The 20,783-nt window shown below is 43.0% G+C and overlaps 1 protein-coding gene across 2 annotated transcripts in view; it reads left to right on the forward strand.

The window, feature by feature from the left end:
• UNC5C (unc-5 netrin receptor C) overlaps positions 1-20,783 on the forward strand; it is a 493,308-nt gene that overhangs the window by 250,569 nt on the left and 221,956 nt on the right. The window lies entirely within an intron of this gene.

The following is a 20,783-nucleotide window of genomic DNA, read 5'->3' on the forward strand; positions in this document are numbered from 1 at the left end:
TCTGAGAAGCTGAGATTCCAGAGATCTGTGTTAAAGAAGATAACCTCTTTCTGACCAGGTTATAAATTGCTAATCTTCCCAATCATGTACTTGAGAACACTTCTACAAAATCAGCTTCTAGCATTTTTGTTGGAGTGGATCGTGAGTGGTGAAGCACGGTGTACAACAATGTATGCTATTTTCATGACAAAAATTATATTTTCCTTTCTATTTTTTCCCCAAGTTACGTTCAAGTTGGGTCTTTTATCTTGCTGTACATATGGCCAACTATGTTCTAAGTGAAAAAGTTTGCCTTTAGGGGACTTAAGAATGAATAGGTTTAACAAAAACTATTTTAGCCTAAGTCTTGTCCGTCTTTAATTAGTTATCAAGGTTAAAAGAGGGGGTCAAGCGCCTGGAGCTGTTTCAGGGCTAATGTGTCAAAGAAAAATGAATCCTTACACTGAGAAGGAAATGATGCTTCTTAGAGGTGCAATAATTCTCTGACCCCATGTCAACCATTAGGGCTCCTAATGGCAGCTGAGGGTACAAATGACTCTTGCATTGCAGGTGGTTCAGAAGCTCCTACCTCATCTAAGGCTGGCTTTTCAGAAAGCAAAAACCAAATGGAATAACACAGTTAAGCTTTATGGGCAAATTGAAAAGATGAGATCTTATCTTCTGACCCTGCATTATTCTGCCAAGTCTTTCCACCTCTAAAATCCAATAGTCAGTTATTCAAGGAAAGAAAACACCATATATTAATGATACAGTTGCTCATAATCTGCCATCACAACGACATCTGATTTGACTAGTGTCGGTTTCCTAATTAGATAAAGTGCCCGGAGCTCACACTTGCAGTGCTTAGGAACTAAATACTGTGTGCTTTTGTTGCATGAAAAAAGCAGCAGAGATAAAGTTTCCAACTCAATTTGTGACCCACTTTTTTTCTCTTTTTCTTAAAGGGCCTAAATATTTTATTAGTTTTAAACAAATAAAAAGAAAAGGTGACAGCACAAAGGAATAACCGAGTAATAATTAGAAGGAAGTTTCCACTGCATTTTCCCCTACTTTAAATGGGTATGGCACACTGTCTTTTCAAATGAGGTGGTTTTTGTCATCTCCCTAATCTGAGCCAAACCAAAGACATATAGGCAGTCTCTAGTTACATTTCAGCCTAAAGGCTTGCAAATAGCAGCTTGTCAGGTCCCCCTGAGGCAAATAAGAATTGACTCCCAGCAGCCAAGTGGTGCTTTTAAACAGTTATCTATTTGTTCTAGATTTAAAAAAAAGTTTACTCTTTTTATGATCAGAAAGGAGAGTATTCAACTTTTTGTGAAGTTTTCCTCCCTGGTTTCCAGAAGGTAGAATTGTGTTGTATGGGTATATATATATAAGGAGGGAGCTGAGAATGTAGTAGGTTTTAGAATTCAATTTTTTTTACAGTGATCAGACAAAGACGGTCTCAGTCTCTTGAGTTTATATCAAAATGAAACTGAAGAAACTACTTGCCAAAATATTTATATTTTCTGATGCCTTTTAAAGTTGTTTCCCTCTTTCCTTCCTTTTCTTTCCCCCAACATCTCTTTTCTCTTCCCCATTCCCGCTTCTCCCTACTTACCGTCTTGTATTGGAAGCAAATTTCTTTCTCCTCCTCCTCCTGACCCCTCCTTCACCAGCAGTATTCCATGTTATGATGCAAGTTTACTTTAAGATAGGGTTGCCAGGTCTGTGTTGGGAAATACCCACCCTCTCCCAGATCCACCTCCAAAGTCTCCAGGTATTTTCCAACACAGACCTGGCAACCCAATCTGAAAGTAAATGTGTGCCATAAAAGCAGAAGGTACCTTTGGGTGGCCAGCCATTGAGTTCTGAACTTCTGATCATTCAAGTTGGTAGTTTCAGAGGGTGGCTGTGCTGATCTGCAGTAGAACAAGTAGATTCAAGTCCAGTAGCACCTTAGAGACCAAGCTTGAGATATAAGTTTTTGAGAGTCAAAGCTCCTTTCATCCCATCTGATGAAGGGGCAAGGGAGCTTTGACTCTTGAAAACTTATACTCAAAAAATCTTTGGTCTCTAAGGTGCTACTGGACTTGAATCTTCAAGCTGTTAATTAACTAAGCCTTATCTAAACCACAGATTCTTTGTCAGTGATTTTATCACAGTGTTTCCAAAAGTAAAAGACCTGAATTTAGGAAAAAAGACTAAGATGAAAATTATTTCCAACAGCCCAAAAGAACTAAATAATTTTTTGGAATCTTCATAAGAAAGGCATATTTGGCTGAATGGCAAAATGCATGAAGTTGGATTTTCATTTTACAAGAGGATGAAGGAGAGATTGGCCGGATCCACCTGGTATATGTCTTAGTGAAGCATAACTACACACTTTTTGTGTTGCATATAAAAAAAATTGTTTGAATATATTATCTTATAAAGATTTGCAAAACAAAACAGTGGATTATTTGCTATTCCAGATCATTTATTATAATGAATAACTGTCTGAACTCTTTCTCTCTTTAATTACCATGATGCAAATTAGGGATGTTCATTACATATTGACAACACTAATTGAAAAAGAAGCCATTTTATTTTTCTGTATTATGGGGCTTAAATAGGGACAATCATGGATGGAATTCCAGTAGGAGCTCCTTTACAAGGCTCTTTTTTGTAAGCTCTTGGAAGATTGGCTACATCAGGGGTGTATGGCCTGATATGCAAAAGAGCTCCTGCTAGAATTCCACCCCTGGGAACAATCTATATTTTATGGAAAAGGCCATTCTTATGTCAAAGCTACTATCACAATTGGATGGGCTGGTAAAGGCAGGGATAGCAATGGCAGAGATTAAACAAGGAGTCTTATGGTACCTTAAAGTAGGTTGCCAGCTCTGGGCTAGGAAAAACCTCAATATTGAGGGGTGTAACCTGAGGGGTGTAACCTGAGGAAGGCAGGTTTGGGGAGGGGATAGATTTCAGTGGTCATAATACTATATAGTCCACCTTCAGAGCAGCCATTTTTTCTAGGTGAATCAATCTCTGTTGCCTGGAAATCAGTTGTCATCCCAGGAGATATGCAGCCACCACCTGGCAGTTGGCAACCCATCCTTAAATAAGCTATAAGAGACCATAGCCTCCTCTGTCAGATAGCTCAGCAGATACTCTTAAGACCAATTCCTTGCTAGCAGTGGCTCCACCTCTGTGCTTCTGCTTTCTCCTGCTCAAGCAATCAATTTTCCACCAGTCGCTACATAGGCACATTTCGGTCCATGGCTCCTTCCAGTTTCCCTTGCAGCTTCTGGATCTCTAAAAAAATAAGAGCAGGAAGCCGCGAGGGAAATTGGAGGGAGCCATGGATCAAAATGTGCCCATGCAGTAGCTGTTGGAATTGATTGCTTGAGCCAGGGAAAACAGAAACCTGGGGTCAGAGCAACTGCTAGTGAGGAATCGGTCTAAATAACAACCAGATATGAGATGAGCAGATGTTCCCAAAACCTGTGTGGCAGAAACAGGTCTATCTGAATACAGAATTTCATAGATAATAGAGAATTTCACTATAATTTCATTATAGTGTCTCAGAAGCTTCAGTTCTGTATAAACTAGCGGACTGGCCCAGTGGTGTAGGGAGGGGGGGGCGGGTCGACCCAGGTCTGGGGGGTCCCCACATTGCCAAGGGGGGTCCCTGATGCCCGAGGGGCAGCCGCTGGGCTCCTCCCCCAAAGCTGCCCAGGCGGAGCCAGGATTCGATCCTGGAGTCCCCAGATCCGCGTCTGGCCTGCAGCAGCTGAGGTTTCCCTTCCCGCTGGATTGGGGTGGGGGTGTCAGAAGGGCTTCCTTCCCAGGGACACAAGTGGGGCTGCGGAGGGAAAGGAGGGACAGGCGAAGGAGCGGTACTCCCGGGTGTAGATCCTTCCTCCAACACTCCCCCCCAGTTGTAGGAGGCCGCCCCCGTGGGGGGGTCCCAGCTAATTGCTCCCGTCAAGCTAATTGCTCCCGGCCTTCTGCCAGGGAAGCCACGACGCCGGACCGGCCAGAGCCCCCGACAGGGAGGCCCTCCCTCCCTGCGGACTCCTCAGCCCCGCCCCCGCCGCACCCCCGGGGGCCCAGCCTGGTGAGCAGGGCTTAGAAGAGGGGGAGAGGAGGCGACCGCGGAAGTGGCTGGCGGGGAGCGACCCAGGCATCTGTTGCGTGCCCATGGGGGCCTTCCCTTGGAGGCTGGCTGTAGCCCTTCCGGGGGCGGGCAAGGCGGCAGGGGCGAGGCGAGGCGCAGGAGGGACCAGCCCTGTCGCCGCGAGCCCATCCTCACCCCCTCTGCCCCCAGTGCCGGAGGAAGCCTGATGGAGGCCTCTGCAAGTCATCTCAGAGTTGGAGTCCCGCCCGTGTCCCCTTCTCCGAAGCCCCTGGGACAACGCCGCGCCCGCGGGAGAGGCCAAGAGAGGCAAACTTGGCGACTCCACCAGCAGCAGCCGCCGCACCAGGCAAGTCGACCAAAGGCTGCGCGTGCAGGTGGGGAGGGCTGCAAGCAGGGGGGGGCAGGGGGGGGGGGAAGGCGGGGAGGCCCATGGGCCGGTGCCTACTTGGCCTAACTGTTAATCTAGCCCTGCTGGTGCCAGGCCTTGTCTGAGGCCGCTGCTCCCCCCCCCCCCCCCCGGGCATGGCCTCGGAGAAGAGCAGCAGGGCCCGGGTTGTGGGGGGGGTGGGCAGGCGCTGCTGCTTGGCCAGAACCCCGGAGGGAGGGAGGCAGAGAGAGGGCTGCGTGGCCAGGCTTCTTGCGGCCTGAGCCGTGAACCAGCGTCCCTGCGCTTTGTGTTGCAGGCAAGAGGAAGATAAAAAGCCTTTGTTGCCTCTAAGCTATGCTTGGCATCTGCTGCGCTTGGATCCTGCAGCCGGCACGCGCGCACGCACACACACACAAAGGTGCTGCTGGGAGCCGCACGCCCCATCCTGCCTGGGTGCAGAGCAGCCCCGCCCTGACCTCGGGACTGGTGGTGCCAGCCAGGTCTCCCGAACAATGGCTGTGTTGCTGCGCTGCGTCATTTTGTCGCAGCAGGCTAAGGCTTTTCTGCCTCTCTCCATAGCTTTTTCTTCCTTCTCTGAAACCAGCAGACAGGCAGGCTTCAGCTGCCTACCTGGCTCCGCCCCCTGCTGATCATTGGCTTACTTGCCACTGTGGTGTGCAGGAGCAGTCTGCAACGTCAGAGGGCGCCAGTTTCAGTTTGCGTTCTCTGTGCTGTGGAGCTTGACTGCTTGGAGAGCTAGAGAGAGAAAGAGAAAGAGAAACTACCGGCGAGGCCAGTAAGTTTTCGGGTCCCTATAATGGCTTTCACATGGTTGGGAAAGCTTTTGTTGTGAGGGGGGGGCATTTTCGGGTCCCTATAATGGCTTTCACATGGTTGGGAAAGCTTTTGTTGTGAGGGGGGGGCACTTAGGCATCCTTGCTAAAAGCTTGCCTGCTTGCCTTCTGCTAAAAGCTTTCTCATAGCTTTTGAGAGAAATGGACTTTTCATAGAAATATGTATGCTGGTAAATGCTGGTAACTTCTTGCTGGTGACTTTTAAGAAGGCTTCTCAAGCAGAAGCTAAACTATATTTCACTAATCTCTCTTTCTAGCACTGAAATACAAAGAGAGACTCCTGAATGCTTTTCAGAGGGTTTTTTCTAAGTATTAGAATTCCCCTACAGAGAAATCAGATACAGGGAAGTAGTCTCCCAGCCAGGAAGTGCCTGAAAGTTGAAAGGGCAACACTATACTCTTAGGTTAGCTTATCTACATTACAGCTATGGTATAGAGATATACTGAGTCTCAGCCTTGCCTTACATATACATTGAAGTGCTTTGAGTAAATCGAAGCTATATGCACCTACATAACAGATATAGCCATTTAAATTATACAGCCATATATAAAATCATATAGGCCTATCCTTCTAAAAGGATAGGAAAGGCCCCTTTTAAGTCCCTAGGCCTCCTAAGCAACACATAGAGTTGGCACTGTCAGTATAAAATACTCACTGAGCCAGAGATATGCCAAGGAGTACCTGATAGACTACAGTCAAGAGGGCTTCCCGGACCCCATTGGACAGAACAGTATAAAAGGGCAGAGCTACTAAGGGACTTTGGAGTTCTGGCTAGTGGTCACCTGACACTGTCTGAGCTACCCCTCAGATAGCCCCTTAATTGATTCTTATTCCATAACATCTGAAACAGTAATGTGTTACATCTTAACCTGCATTGTGTGTATCTATATGTTTATAAGTTATAGATAAAGAACTGCATTTAACACATAGCTGACTGTCTTATTCTTACTTATGGGACATCCAGGGATCCCTGGAAAGATCTGATAGTAGCAACTAGCATAAAGGCAAGGGAAATCCTAGCTTGGGAGAAAATCTAAGTGATTAGACATTCCATGGGGACCTCCTTATAGCTTTGCTTGTTGAAAACCACATCAGCATGCCTGTTTTTGTTTTCCTTGTTTTTCTTGTAAGCTTGCTTAATATAGAAGTCCCACAAGTTCAGGGCACAAGGGGAACAGCTGGGCCAGCAGGCTGCTTGTGGCATTTCTCCCTGTCACATGGTGTGGTGGGGTAATCAGGTTATCAATCACATGACCTAGATCGCACCAGCAGTGCCATCTTGGGGGGGGTGCCGCCCCCAAAGTGACACCACTTCCTGTTTCCCCCCCCCCCACAAGTGGTGGCCATTTTGGGGAAGTTACATCACTTCCTCTTTCCAGCAGGGCTCCCTTGCAAGTGGTGGCCATCTTGCGGAAGTGACATCACCGGAAGTGACATCATATCCTGTTTCTGGCGGCGTGCACACACATAGGGGGGCCCACATAAATCTTGGGCCCTAGGCCCCCAAAGCCCTAGCTACGCCCCTGGACTGGCCCAATTTCCCTGCCAGTATGATGACTTTCTTTGAGAGATTGCATTTATGGAGAAAGCTGCACCATTGCTTTGTGATCAGCAAGGATTTGCTGCTCTATTAAGCTATATGAAGCTGCTTTGGGTGAGCGATTTAAGGTATCTGAGGTTTCTTTCTCCCATTCCTTTAGAGCCAGGTAGAGTATAGTCTTCAGCATACAGTTTTTGTTGTGATTAATTGTAGAGTATTTTTGCTGTGATTAATTGTAGAGTATTGTGACTTGTTTGGTTGCCAAACGAAAGTCTCTGCTTGTTCTGCGATGCTCTCTGTCCTTGTATTTCTTGAGCTGCCAAATGCCTCCTTGTGCCTACTCTGTAACTGGCTATTAGAAAGGGATGCTTTCTTCTGCCTGCCTGCAATTTTGCAAAAAGGATCCATTTCATCAGAGGGACAATCCATGAAAATTACATCACAATTAGATGAACAGTAAAGGGTTACAATTTTAAAAAGTGGTTCATGTTGATCGTAATAGAAATGCAAATGAAAATACAAGCACAGAAGTGAGGTAATAGAACAAAAGTAAGATTAAATCTGTGCTGAACTCTGATAAGCAATATATACCTTGTCTATCTCAGCTGATGAGGTGCAAGACAGTAGAGCTGCAAACAGCTAGTGAGTAATTTTCTTTTTCAGAAAGAGCACACTCTCAAACAAGCCATTATCTCACGCCTAATAAAGCTGTCTGTCCCAGGTAACACCTGCTGTTCATTTCACACAAAACAGGATTTGTTCTTCCAGAAAACCTTTTAATCATAACATTAAAAAATACACAAGTTCCAAACATGCAGTTAACTACAGCTGCCTGTGTTGTAATGCATTGTGAAAGGTTTAACTGAACAATGGGAATCAAAATACAACAGGAATTATCCTGGCAGCTATCTGTTTTAAAATTGTTCTTGAACTATGGTAAAGTAAATTCTGTTTCAAAAACAAAGAGGTTGCATATACACTACAGCAAAGAGATTGTATGTACACAACAGTGGAGGACCCATGAGAAACTCACCAGAAAATTTCCTCACTGGTCCTCACCCCAGCCAATTTTCTCTGCTCTTTCCTTCTCACTTCTACCTACTCCTCCCACCAACACCATATTTCTTCTTGCCCCTTATCCCCAACACTGGTCTCCACCTCACTCTTGCCCTCGCTCTATGCCCTCTTTCCTCAATCTGTTCACACACCCCACTCCTCACTGCTCTACTCACTCCCCCCTCTTTGCCATTTTGTCCATCGACCCCCTCTTCAGTATTCTGCCCAGCTACCCCTCTCCTTGCCATTCTACCCACTCACCACTCTCATCACCACTTTCCCCATCAGTTGTCTCTGCACCACGTTGCTCATCCACACCTCTACTCACCATTCTGCCCATCTACCTTCCCCTTGCCATTGTATCATTCCTCCCTTCTTGCAGCTCCCTTCTTGCAGTACCACCCAATTCTTCTCATCCTCCTACCTCCAGAGTTACCACCCCAGCCACTCTCCTCAAACTTTCCCTTTGGCTGCTGAGCACCAGTACTGAGGCAACAGTGCTGGAGATGGGCGAGTAAGCAAGGAGACTCCATCTCCCTCTTACCCATCCAGCCTCCTCCAGCTCAGAAGTCATAAGAAGAGGAGAGAAAGGTGTTGATGCAGAAGAGGCTCCCAATTAACCTTGCAGACCTGCCTACCTCCAGTGCCATTTGTTCCATGTGTATAGTCTGATCTCATCAGATCTGATAAGTTGTGGGGTCAGTACTTGGAAGAGAAACTACCAAGGCAAACTTTGCAGAGGAAGTCAATAGCAAACCACCTCTGCTTTTTACTTGCCTTGAAAACCCCTTGCTGGGATTGCCATAAATCAGCTGCTTGAAGAACTTTATATACACACAATTTAATATGAGAAGAGTTATATGAGCATTGTTGCTTCATTTTGAGCTATAGATCTTTTGCATAGGGTTATGTACATTGATATATGGAACATTGTATTTCTCTTAGAGCTGATGCATAGGAATTAGTAAATAACTGAAATATCAAATAAAAACTTCCTTTCCCCATTGTTAATGTTTTGGTGATTTTAAGCATGTAACACACACACACACACACACACCGTGAAATTAGCAGTTCCTGCAAAAAGTGTTTTTTGTGCATGAGCTCAAGGTGCAAGCCAACAAAATACTTTAGAAAAATCAGTGGAAGTGCTTAACTTTGCCTAGGTTGTTCTCTAATGCCTGTGGAAACTAGATAGGTTATGACAGGTACAAAAAAAATGGCCCCTAATTATTGTAGCAGAGAGCTGAAAGTCTGACCTATATTTCAAGCGTTAGTACCAAGTACATCCTTGCTTTACCATGTGCATGTAGGATGCTGCAGCATGGACATGAGAACACATTCTGAACTCAGACATGTATTTAAAGTATAAAAAGTTTAGAATTAAATGGCAAATGGCTTTGGAAATTTTTAGGGTTTTTTTTTAATACAGATGAATTGCAGCAGTGAAACCAGGTTTTTAAAAATAGAAATGAATTGTGGGAGTGAAATCAGTTAAGCTATTAATCAAGCCTCGTCTCCTGATGGCATAGAGCCCCACACAATACCAGATTGCTTGTACATTTTATTGCATGAAAATAAAGGTGAATGTGACATTATGTAGAAAGAAATTCATATTGTGGAGTGACAGGACACAGACAGATCCAATGATCATATTGGAGAATGCTCCTGAGTGCTCCGTCTATTGTTCTGTTTTATCTAGAGGGAAAAGCAATACTGTGTTTTGACTTTGTCCTTGAAAATCAAGGACACAGTTGTTTTCGTAAAGGACAAGGTTGGTTTGCTTCCTATGCAGAACAATTCCAATTATTATTTTCAGATCAACGATTAGAACAGCATAGACAGAACAACCAAAAGAGTTAAAAGCCCCATACCAGATGAGGCTAAAGAGTTTGAGGCACTTTCCATAAGAAGAGGGTGACTAAGAGCAGAGGGAGTGGAGGTTGCTAAAATTATACATGGAGTGGATCATTGGATAAGAAGGAAGCTTTTCGCCCTCTACCATACTACTAGAATTTTGGAACATCCAATTATTTACATTTTCCCATCAACCCTCCAAAGACCACAAAGCAGCATATATTATTCTGTTATCCATTTTATCCTCACAATAATCAACAGCAGTTGGCCCAAGGTAAACCAGCATGTATCATGGCACAATTGAAATTTGAAGCATTCCCAATTCTACTCCATCGCTGTAGCCACTATACTACAGAGGTTCTCAATTATGTTGATATGCAATTGATTCAGGACAGACAAAAGGAATGATCTTTTAACACAACATTTAATTAAATTGTGGAATTTATTGCCACAAAGTGCAGTGATTTACACCAGATTGGATGACCTTAAAAGGATACTACTATGTGTGGTCAAGGAACCGCTGTACCCTAGACTTTTTTCAGTTTGAATACAGCCCATTTTCCAATATGACCTCCAAATAACCAAAATGCAACTCCACCCTCCCAAGGCCCCATTCCCAAATCTTCAGGATAGCACTGGTAGCCCTGGAACAATGAGAATACTTTAGTTAATAATAAAATGATAGACAGGTACTAGGTGAGGTCAGGCTTCTCCCTGGATGACCTGTACTACTCCAATTAGCATGATTAGGTGGTCCCACTACTTTACCTTTGGCTAGAACGACCCTTGGCACTTACCGTGAGGGGTCCTTTTTTTTTGATAGAGAAGCACTTAAAGGGATAGACCTATCCTAAGCACATGCTCTCCCTGTCGAGGCAGGAAAGGAACTGAAGATGGGTGGTTCCCCACAGCCACAGGAAGAGGAAGTTTTGATTCCTGCCTCCCTGATTGGACAGTGGGAAAGCACCCAAGATGTCCTCCTTTCCTCCTAGGGAGAACTCGTCTTTATTGCCTTCACACAGAGGAGCTGGCCCTGGCATCAAGACATCAGAGGGAAGGGAAGATAATATGAACTAAAACACAGGCAGATTAGAAGCAAGGTGACTCCACAAATTCATGGAGGATAGTCCTTGTCAGTGGCTATTTTGTCATGATGACCTCTATATACCAATGAGAGTCATAAGAAGAGAAGCCGTGTTGGATCAGGCCAATGGCCCATCCAGTCCAACACTCTGGTCAAAAAAACCAAGTGCCATCAGGAGGTCCACCAGTGGGGCTAAAAGCCCTCCCACTGTGCCTCCCAAGGACAAGAATACATAGCATCACTGCCCCAGACAGAGTTCCAACAATAAGCTGTGGCTAATAGCCACTGATGTACCTCTGCTCCATATGCTTATCCAGTCCCCTCTTGAAGTTGTCTATGCTTGTAGCTGCCACCACCTCCTGCGGCAGTGAATTCCACATGTTAATCACCCTTTGGGTGAAGAAGTACTTCCTTTTATCAGTTCTAATCCAACTGCTCAGCAATTTCATTGAATGCCCACGAGTTAATTGAATTTAATAAAGCGGCCCGGTTTAAACCCAATACTTTGTGTCTGTCTCTTATTTCGACTGGGGGGGCAAAGGGAGACAAGTACTTCTTTCTCTACCTTCTCTATCCCATGCATAATCTTGTAAACCTTTATCATATCACCCCGCAGTCAACGTTTCTCCAGGCTAAAGAACCTCAAGCATTTTAACCTTTCTTCAAAGGGAAAGTGTTCCAACCCTTTAATCATTCTAGTTGCCCTTTTCTGTATTTTTTCCAATGCTACAATCTTTTTTGAGGTGCGGTGACCAGAATTGTACACAGTACTCCAAATGAAGCTGCATCATCGATTTATACAGGGGCATTATGATACTGGCTGATTTGTTTTCAATTCCCTTCCTAATAATTCCCAGCATGGCATTGGCTTTTTTTAATTGCAATCGCACACTGTCTCGACATTTTCAATGAGTCATCTACCATGACCCCAAGATCTCTCTCTTGGTCAGTCTCTGCCAGTTCATACTCCATCAACTTGTATTTATAGCTAGGATTTTTGGCCCCAATATGCCTTACTTTGCACTTGGCCACAATGAACCTCATCTGCCATGTTGACACCCACTTACCCAGCCTCAACAGATTCTTTTGGAGTGCCTCACAATCCTCTCTGGTTCTCACCACTGAACAATTTAGTGTCATCTGCAAACTTAGCCACTTCACTGCTTACTCCCAACTCCAAATCATTAATGAACAAGTTAAAAAGCATGGGACCCAGTACTGAGCCCTCTGGCACCCCGCTGCTTACCATGTTCTCTGCAAAAATTGCCCATTTATACTCACTCTCTGCTTCCTATTAATTAGCCAGTTTTTGATCCACAAGAGGTCTTGCCCTTTTACTCCATGACTCTCAAGCTTACTAAAGAGCCTTTGATGAGGAACTTTATCAAAAGCTTTCTGGAAGTCAAGGTAAACAACACTTATTGGCTCCTCTTTGTCCACATGTTTGTTCACGCTCTCAAAGAACTCTAACAGGTTAGTGAGGCAAGATCTTCCCTTACAGAACCCATGCTGAGTCTTCTTCAATAACTTGTGTTCATCAGTGTGCCTACTAATTCTCTCTTTGATAATGGTTTCCAACAACTTTCCAGGTATTGAAGTCAGACTGACTGGCCTGTAGTTTCCCGGATCTCCTCTGGAACCCTTTTTAAAGTCAGTTACTGAGGGGAAAGGCAGTTGTATTAATAGGTTACATATGCTCTATGGCTAAGTTGAAGCAATGAAAGCAGATTTCTGTCTCATTTAGAAGATTCAGATTAACTCTCCATACTTTATGGATCACAGCAGAGCTATTGCACAATGACAGGGAGATATGTTCATGTGTTTAATTGTGCTGGAGGACAGCCAAGTTGTAATTCTCCCCCTCCTCCTCCTAAGCCCCCCAAGAATGGGACTTTTAAGATATAGTTTGCCTTGGAAGGAAGGAAATAACATTTTGTGTTCTTGCTACAGGAGATCTAATCACATCTGGGAACCTAGAGAAGAACAAAACGAGTTTCCAGCATTGATTCCATCAGTCTGATAAGGCTGCCTATTACATCTTAGTGGCGTGCAGCAGATGTGTAGGCCAGGAACCTTGAAAACTGGTAGAGATGAGACTGTATCATCTTGTTGTTAGGTAGGGTGTTTTTGAGGGGTAGTGGTGAAGAGAATAGCAGAATCCAATCATCTTTCCATTGTTAGACATTCTCTTCCACAATAACTAATATCTTGGTGAATAATGAACAACAGAAATTCTACAAAGGAATGAGAATGTCTTTTTACAATACAAATGCATGATACAAAGGTTTAAAAAAAGAATGAAACAGCAATGAGGTTTTTAGTCTCTCAAAAACACTGGTGCTCATCTTAAAATGGATTCCCATCCATAAAGGTTTCCATAGGAAAACTACAGAAGGTGTCTTAGGTTTGTGAATATCCTTTTCCCTCACTCCATGATCCACCAAACAACTGTCAAGGAGGGCCTAGCAGTATTTCCAGCTTGAAATATACTGGGGGGATTATTATTATTTGTTGTTTTATATTCTGCCCATTCTCCCATTTGGGGGCTCGAAGTGGAGTACATCAAATAGAAATAAAATCACAATAAAATCATAATAAAACCAATTTCAACATTCAATAAAGTACAACAAAATGATTCAACAAGATGATATGACAGCAAGGTGGTATAGCACAAAAATGGTACCACTATACAGCACCACATACAGTAGGACAGTAGAGGGGAGACCAAGTGGTCTAAAATAGATGCCCGCTGCCTCATCCAAAAACCTGGCGGAACAGCTCTGTTTTACAGGCCCTACAAAAGGCCAGCAAGCCAGGTAGGGCCTGGATCTCCATAGGGAGCTGATTCTACAAGGTCGGGGCCAGGACCGAAAAGGTCCTGGTCCTGGTAGAGGCAAGACAGGCATCTCTTGGGCCAGGGACTATCAGAAAATCCTGGGACAAAGCGACCTCTGGGGCGTATATGAATTAGAGCTCCAATGCTGCATATTATTTGTCCACTCAGAATTGTCTTTCCCTAAGGCTGTTGTAAACTAGGGTAGCAGGAATGGGATAGGCTAGCCCAATCACATAAGAAGCTAAGCAGGGACAGCCCTGGTGAATACAAGGGATGAATGGGAGACCATTAAGGAAGTACAGGGATACTTTACAGAGTACGGTTGCCATATCTGGGTTTGGAAATACCTGGAGATTTTAGGAGAGGGTCAATCCTGGGGAGGGATTGGGGGGTAGAGGGACATCTGCAAGGTAGAGTACTAGAGAGGCCATTTGGCATATAGCCATTTTCTCCAGGGGAATTGATCTCTGTAGTGTGGAGATCAGAAGTGAAACTGGAGGTTGGCAACCCTAAAGACAGGCAATGGCAAACCACCATCTCTTGCCTTGAAACCCCTTTGAAGGGGTTACCATAGATCAACTGCGATTTGACATTACTTCCTACCACTAAGCGGGGAGGGGGGTGGAGAGAAGGCACCATGCCAGACTTTTTTCATTTTTGTTTCCATCAGCACTGAAGAGATATTTTTAGTTGGAAAAAATGGTTCAGGGAGAAACAGTAATGACCTTTCACCCCAGCACTGTGGCCTGATCCATAGGCCCTCTATAGCTATTTTCTAGGAATGGATCATACATGTGGAGTTCCCATTTATTTATTTAATCAAACTTCTTTGTCACCTCTTCAGGGTATTTGCTCAAAGCGATTAATAAAAACACAGCACAATAGGAAATTAATTTTTTTAAAAATCCAGTCAGAAGCAGCATAAAATGGTGAGTAGCTTAAAACAGTCTCAGGCTAAAAAGTAGACTTTAAAAATGTCGTTAACATATTACTCCCACTAATAAGGACTTAGTAAAAATAAATGTTTTAACCCTAAAAGAGAGCAAGGCAGGTGCCAGACTGAGGACATTCTGCAGGCAAGGTGCCACTGCTGATAAAGCCCTGTTTCTGTCAGCCACCTGCCTCACCTCTGAACTGAAGGACACAGACAGTAGGCCTGGTGAGTATGGCTACACATGATGGATACCTGAACATTATCTTTGAGAATCCAGTCCACTCCTTCTTTCATTGAATCATTAGTGGACAGAAGTAAACACACTTGATGTAGTAGAGTGTTTGCAAAATGGCATAAATAGAAGGCCCAAAATTCTGAAACAAAGGGCGTTTTCGCACTGACCTTAATCGGCAGTGACGTCCCTCTTCACCGCGCAGGATCTGCGCGGATTTCGCACCAATTGCTGCAGAGCACCTGGAAGAGCTGCAAAGTCCCGCGGCTTTTGCGGCGCAAATGGAAACTGGTTTTTGGTGGTTTCCATTTGCGCCGCGGGAATTTGCGGCTCTTCCGGGTGCTCCGCAGCAATTGGTGCGATATCCGCGCAGATCCTGCGCGGTGAAAAGGGACGTCACTGCCGATTAAGGTCAGTGCGAAAACGGCCAAAGAGTTTTTTCTTTGTTTTGCTATACTGGTGTTATTGCTAGTGTATTATTGTTAAGGGACATCAAGATCTCTAACATGGGTGTTTACTGCATACTTCCCATGTTGAAGTTTCCAGCCTACTTTCGCAGTTGATGCATTCTGAAACACAGAAAAAGTAAAATGTAGGATAACTGTCTAAAACAGTCAGAAAGTTCCTAGACCCCAAATGTATCATGTGTATGTACAATTGGAATTTTGGGCATATGAGTGGAAGTTTCATGTACAGATTGGCTGGCATGATAATCAATGCTATCTTTGATAAATGCACTGGGAGCTGTCAAGGAAAATGAATATGTTTGGGTGTTTTTTTTTCAGTCACCAAGAATTAGCAAGGCAATGCTTGTTTAATTATAAAACATATGTGGCTTTGTTAGTTTCCATCTGTCTCTTTGCTTATTTGCAATTAAATAACCAGAAGAAGAAAAAATGTGCCCTGTGGCTATTCAATATGAATGACTTTTTTTCTAATACTTAAACATGCTTTGTGTGTTTGTGCATGTGGGTAGGTAGGGTAGGTAGGTACGTGTTGCTTTATATGCTGGTTGTTCCTGCTTGCATTCTTGCAATATGATGAGTTTAGAATTAGGGGGAAAGAGTTCTGATACAACTAGTGATATTTCCCAAAGATTCCCAAATCTGTCTCAACTTACCCCTACAGACTTGCATTTGTGCACAACATGATTTTTGTTAACTGAGTCAGGTCACACAAACAAATATGCTGCTTTAAATTACTGGGAGAATATCGTATTCCTCCAGTATAGTTTGTGAGGCTCCGGAACTTCATGAAACCTCAAACCTTCTCGATTTGATCATATCCAATACAGATAGGTGAAACTCTAGACATTTAGACTGGTACCCTGATATCTATGTTTTTTCCAGTCCCTTTCATCTGTCATTGTTCTTTCTTTCTGTGTCTTTCTACAAAAGCTGAAGGCCAGGAGGAAAAGTCTTTCATATCCTGTGTAATTCTGGACACAGGAAAATATAGATATATCTAGGGTAAAGAAAGGTAGTTGCCTGACATTTAATCTTCATGAAGACTGACATGTAGAGGGAGAGCTAACCTTCTGCAGTATTTTTAGTGTAATATTCTGTGGCGCTTTATTGATCATCACCGGTGTCCATCACTGTGTATAACGATAACTGCTTCAGAAGCAGAAAAGGGGAGATTGAATAAGGCCGTCAGGACTGTCAACTTCTTACTGATAGATCTGTCAATAGTTACTCCCTCATCCTTTTGCCCCTGTGAGAACTGTTTGTCTTGGTCATCTAAAATACTCTTGCATATTGACAATAGAGGTTGCAAGTCAATGGAAAGAGCTTTAGTCCCCAGCAAACTGCCATGGTTTCTCCCTCTCAAAGCAAAATGATGGTTCAGAGGGAAAGCAGAAAGGAAACCGTTCAAAACTAGCTCATTTTTAGTGTCCAGGCTAGTTTCCCTATGGAGATGTTTTCTTTTAGTGACATACTGATCAGAAATGTGAAGTTTCCTTATTTAGCTACATTATAGGCCTCAATCAAAGAGGGTTTTGAGATTGCGGGGGGGGGGGGGGGTTGCCAGTTTACCTTGGTAATGTTATAGCTTGTGGAAAACAGGTCTGTCATGTCACCCAGAATCCTGACAAGTTGCACATATACACATTTCTCAAGGCAACCAAAGAAAGTTAGACACACAGAATCGTATGCTGCATTGGAACAATACTGTAAGATGGAAACGGTGAAGAAGAATATATCCATTCTCCACAGGCTTCATGCAGTAGTGACATCATCCATAGGTGGTAGCATTGCCAGCCTCCAGGTGGTGGCTATAGATCTTATGGGATTACAACTGATCTCCAGGCAACAGAAATCAGTTCACTTGGAGAAAATGGCCATTTTGGAAGGGTGGACTCTATAGCATTACACCATCTTGAAGACGCTCCCCTCCCGAAACCCCTCCCTCCTCGGGTTCCACCCTCAAAATCTCCAGGTATTTCCAGTCCTGGAACCCTAACAGGTAATCACCTTCCTATATATAATGAAGGCAGCAGGGATAGCTATGGAATCAAAATAAGGAGTTTTAGCCCCCCAAATGGGGAAAAGTAACACAAATAATAACCATAATTGGCTATCAGTGAATCATTCAGGAAAGTACTTGTCATTCCTCACAGACTGTTTTTATGTGTTCATTCCTGCAAGTGACCGATATGGACCAAATAGTTTGTAGAACTATCCCATAAGAGTTGATAGAGCTTTCATTCCCCTACTGGTCTGCTACCATGTGACAGGCCATTCAGTCTAATGCCAGACCTTCTGGACTTTCCCCTCTGCATTCTCCCCATTCAAAAGGTGGTTCTAGGCTTTCCTGTGCAGCTCTGCACCCACTTTTCCTAGGAGAGAAAACAGTCATGTGGATTCTTCTTGTTATAATAAATGGCCTGGCCATGATCCTGTGCATCTGTTTATATAGCACTGACCCTTCCAGTATGGATGATTTCTGTGGTACAAATCTTCCTAATATTCTATGAGTACAGACCTTCCAGGATTTCTTCCTCTGTAGGATATTTGGACCTTCCCCACCCAATCTGCTTGTCATCTTATATTGATTCAAACAATAGACTGATACAGTGTTAGTTATCAGCTGGTAGCTTAGTAGAACAAGAGTTTAAGGGTGCAACTAGAAGGCAGGCTGGCAATCTGTGGGAAAGGATGGTTTGGATTGGGGCCACAATACAGGGACAGGAGTGGTTTATCCTTTCCCTCTAGTCAATCTACTGTTAGACCTAGACGTGAAAAATACCTACTGGGGTTAGGGGAGGAGACACATTCTAACACTTCTCTTTTTAGTGCCCTACATTGTATTCCAAGGAGAGATGTTTCCCTGAATGGGAAGAAAACCTGTTTCACTGGGGAAGCTTGCTGGGAAGACTTTTGCTTAACTGGAAGAACTGGAATAGCCCCCCCCCCCCACTTAATTCTATCAGACTCAGTGAAATGGTTACGCACCTTTGGCCAATAGCAGTAGAAAAGCGCCAGTAGCACCTTAATGACTAACAACATTTGTGGCAAGGTATGAGCTCTCATGAGCAGTGACTCACAAAAACTCATACCCTACCACAAATGTTGGTAGTCTTTTAGATGCTACTGGACTCTTGCTCTTTTCTGAGGAAATCTGGGCCACTGCCTATAAGGGAGTTCTTCAGGGATGTCCTGCCATGAATTCAATAAAGAAATAATGGTGGGATAAAGACTGGATTAAATAAATAAATAGAAATTACTTAAGAATTTTTCAAAATGGTTATTTTACTAGCAAGCATTTACTATACTCTGTCTTTCTACTGCTACAATAGCATTAGCATGCTTCAAGCCAGCACTACAATCCGAAAATGTTCTCAGCTCATTTGGCTATTTCCTCCTGCCAGCTATGTGCAGATTTATCTTTTACCAGTGAGTCAGCACTACATGAATGTTCTCTACCAGGAATCCTGTGTAGTGTAAGCTAATCAATTGCAGAAGTGTGAAGTAATGAAGGAAACAAACACATGTACTTAAAGTACCACTGTAAAATAAATTACTTAGTGATTATCTTGTCACCAACCTGCTTGTACTTGCTGTCTGGGGCTAGGATGCTTTTATCAAGCCCTGTAGCAAACATCAATGCAAATACACACCAGTTAACAACAGTTCCAGAATAAGTCTGGAGCTCTAAATAATTCCCATTTTCTTGAAAAATTGTCTGTCTCCATCATGTCATAGTCAGTGTTTTAGTTGCCAGTCTTTGTTTACCAAGAATTATTAAACTTAACAGGTGTGCTCAAAAGCATCACATAGATTTTTTTAAAAAAAAGATGTAGGCTCTGATTCAGGCAGCTCTGTTTTTTATTTTTATCAATGTAATTTATAAACAGAAAAATCTACCAGTGGAGAATCACTTGAATGCATTATAACATTGTTCAACTAATACCAACCTTTCCTGTTTGCTCCAAGTGATCTTGATTTATTTTATTTATTGTATTCATTCAAAACTCTTTTAAGCTGCCTTTCTAAACAACTTAGGGTCCCCAAGAGAGCAAACAATTAAAACATTAAAATAAGCTTTAGATTAGATACATGATAGGTAGATAGATGATAGAGATGGATGGATGGATGATGAAGATAGATAGATAGATAGATAGATAGATAGATAGATAGATAGATAGATAGATAGATAGATAGATAGATAGATAGATAGATAGATAGATAGATAGATAGATAGAGAGTTGATGTTAAACAATTAAAATAATTAAAACACACAGACATGAGCAGAAATGGGGGTCCTAAGAGAATAATCATTTTAGGAATCTAGTATTCCCTCTTAAGAGGACATCTAGCTCTACAACATTTTAAAACATTGTTTTATTTGTTTTAAGAAAACCTCAGTGAAGCTCAAACCGGTTGCATATTTCGGGAACAACATGTAGAACAGATGTAAAAGTAATCCCCACCACCGATTTGACATGTCTAAATATTTCTCATGAACCAACCTATTATAATTTGGCAGTTCCTGAATATGTATACCATTGTTCTTCCCCTTATTCAGCATTAGTATACATCTGAGACTTTGAAACTGTGACCGGGTCCAGTATATTCTTATTATTATCTAAAGATAGCTAATCTAATGACAAATGAAGTAAAGCAAATAATTCTCAGATTCCAGTAAGTAAGTAGAATATCCATGCCAGAGTTGTTAATTTATATCACTGATAGAACCCAGTGGAATTTGGTAGTTTAAGGTTGTTTCTTTTTTTACCAGCGTGTTCTTGATTGCTTGCATCAATATTGCTACTTGTTGAGGAATGGATACTATGCACACATCTGGGGCAAATTTCTCAATCAACAGGGTCAATGTTGCATATATGCAAAAGGCACAAACACACATTTCCTCAGATAGACAGTTTTCATGCTAGGGGTGCCAATCCTTCAAGTGGGGTGTTGAAATCTCCCAGAATCACAAGTGATCACCAGGCTACAGTTCCCCTGGAGAAAACTGTTTCCTTCAAGGATACTCTTTGGCAATATACCCCAGTGACTTCCCTCTCCTCCCTAAACTCACCCTCCTCAGGCTTCACCCCCAAATCTCCAGGAACTTCCTAACCTAGAGATGGCAACTCTAAGAGACTGCACATTAGTAAACCTCTGGTGTGCAACTGATCTTTCCACATAATTTTCACTTTTTATCTAAAAGCGTCACCATTTACCATAGTGGGAAACAAAAATGAGTCTTGCAAAACCTTTTATTCTCCTGATGATGTTATTAGAGCAACATTTACTAGGATAGTTGAGAATCAGGACTTTACATAGGAAAATGTCGAGTTGTACCTTCAAATTACCTCACTGTGTACCTTCAAATTAAAAAGCCTATTCAATATTATAAAGGCCTGATGGTAGAACGTGATGCTGGGAAAAGTGAATATTCCTACTTGAATAAATAA

This window comes from Heteronotia binoei, chromosome 9, assembly GCF_032191835.1.
Source record: "Heteronotia binoei isolate CCM8104 ecotype False Entrance Well chromosome 9, APGP_CSIRO_Hbin_v1, whole genome shotgun sequence".
Classification (NCBI taxonomy): domain Eukaryota; kingdom Metazoa; phylum Chordata; class Lepidosauria; order Squamata; family Gekkonidae; genus Heteronotia; species Heteronotia binoei.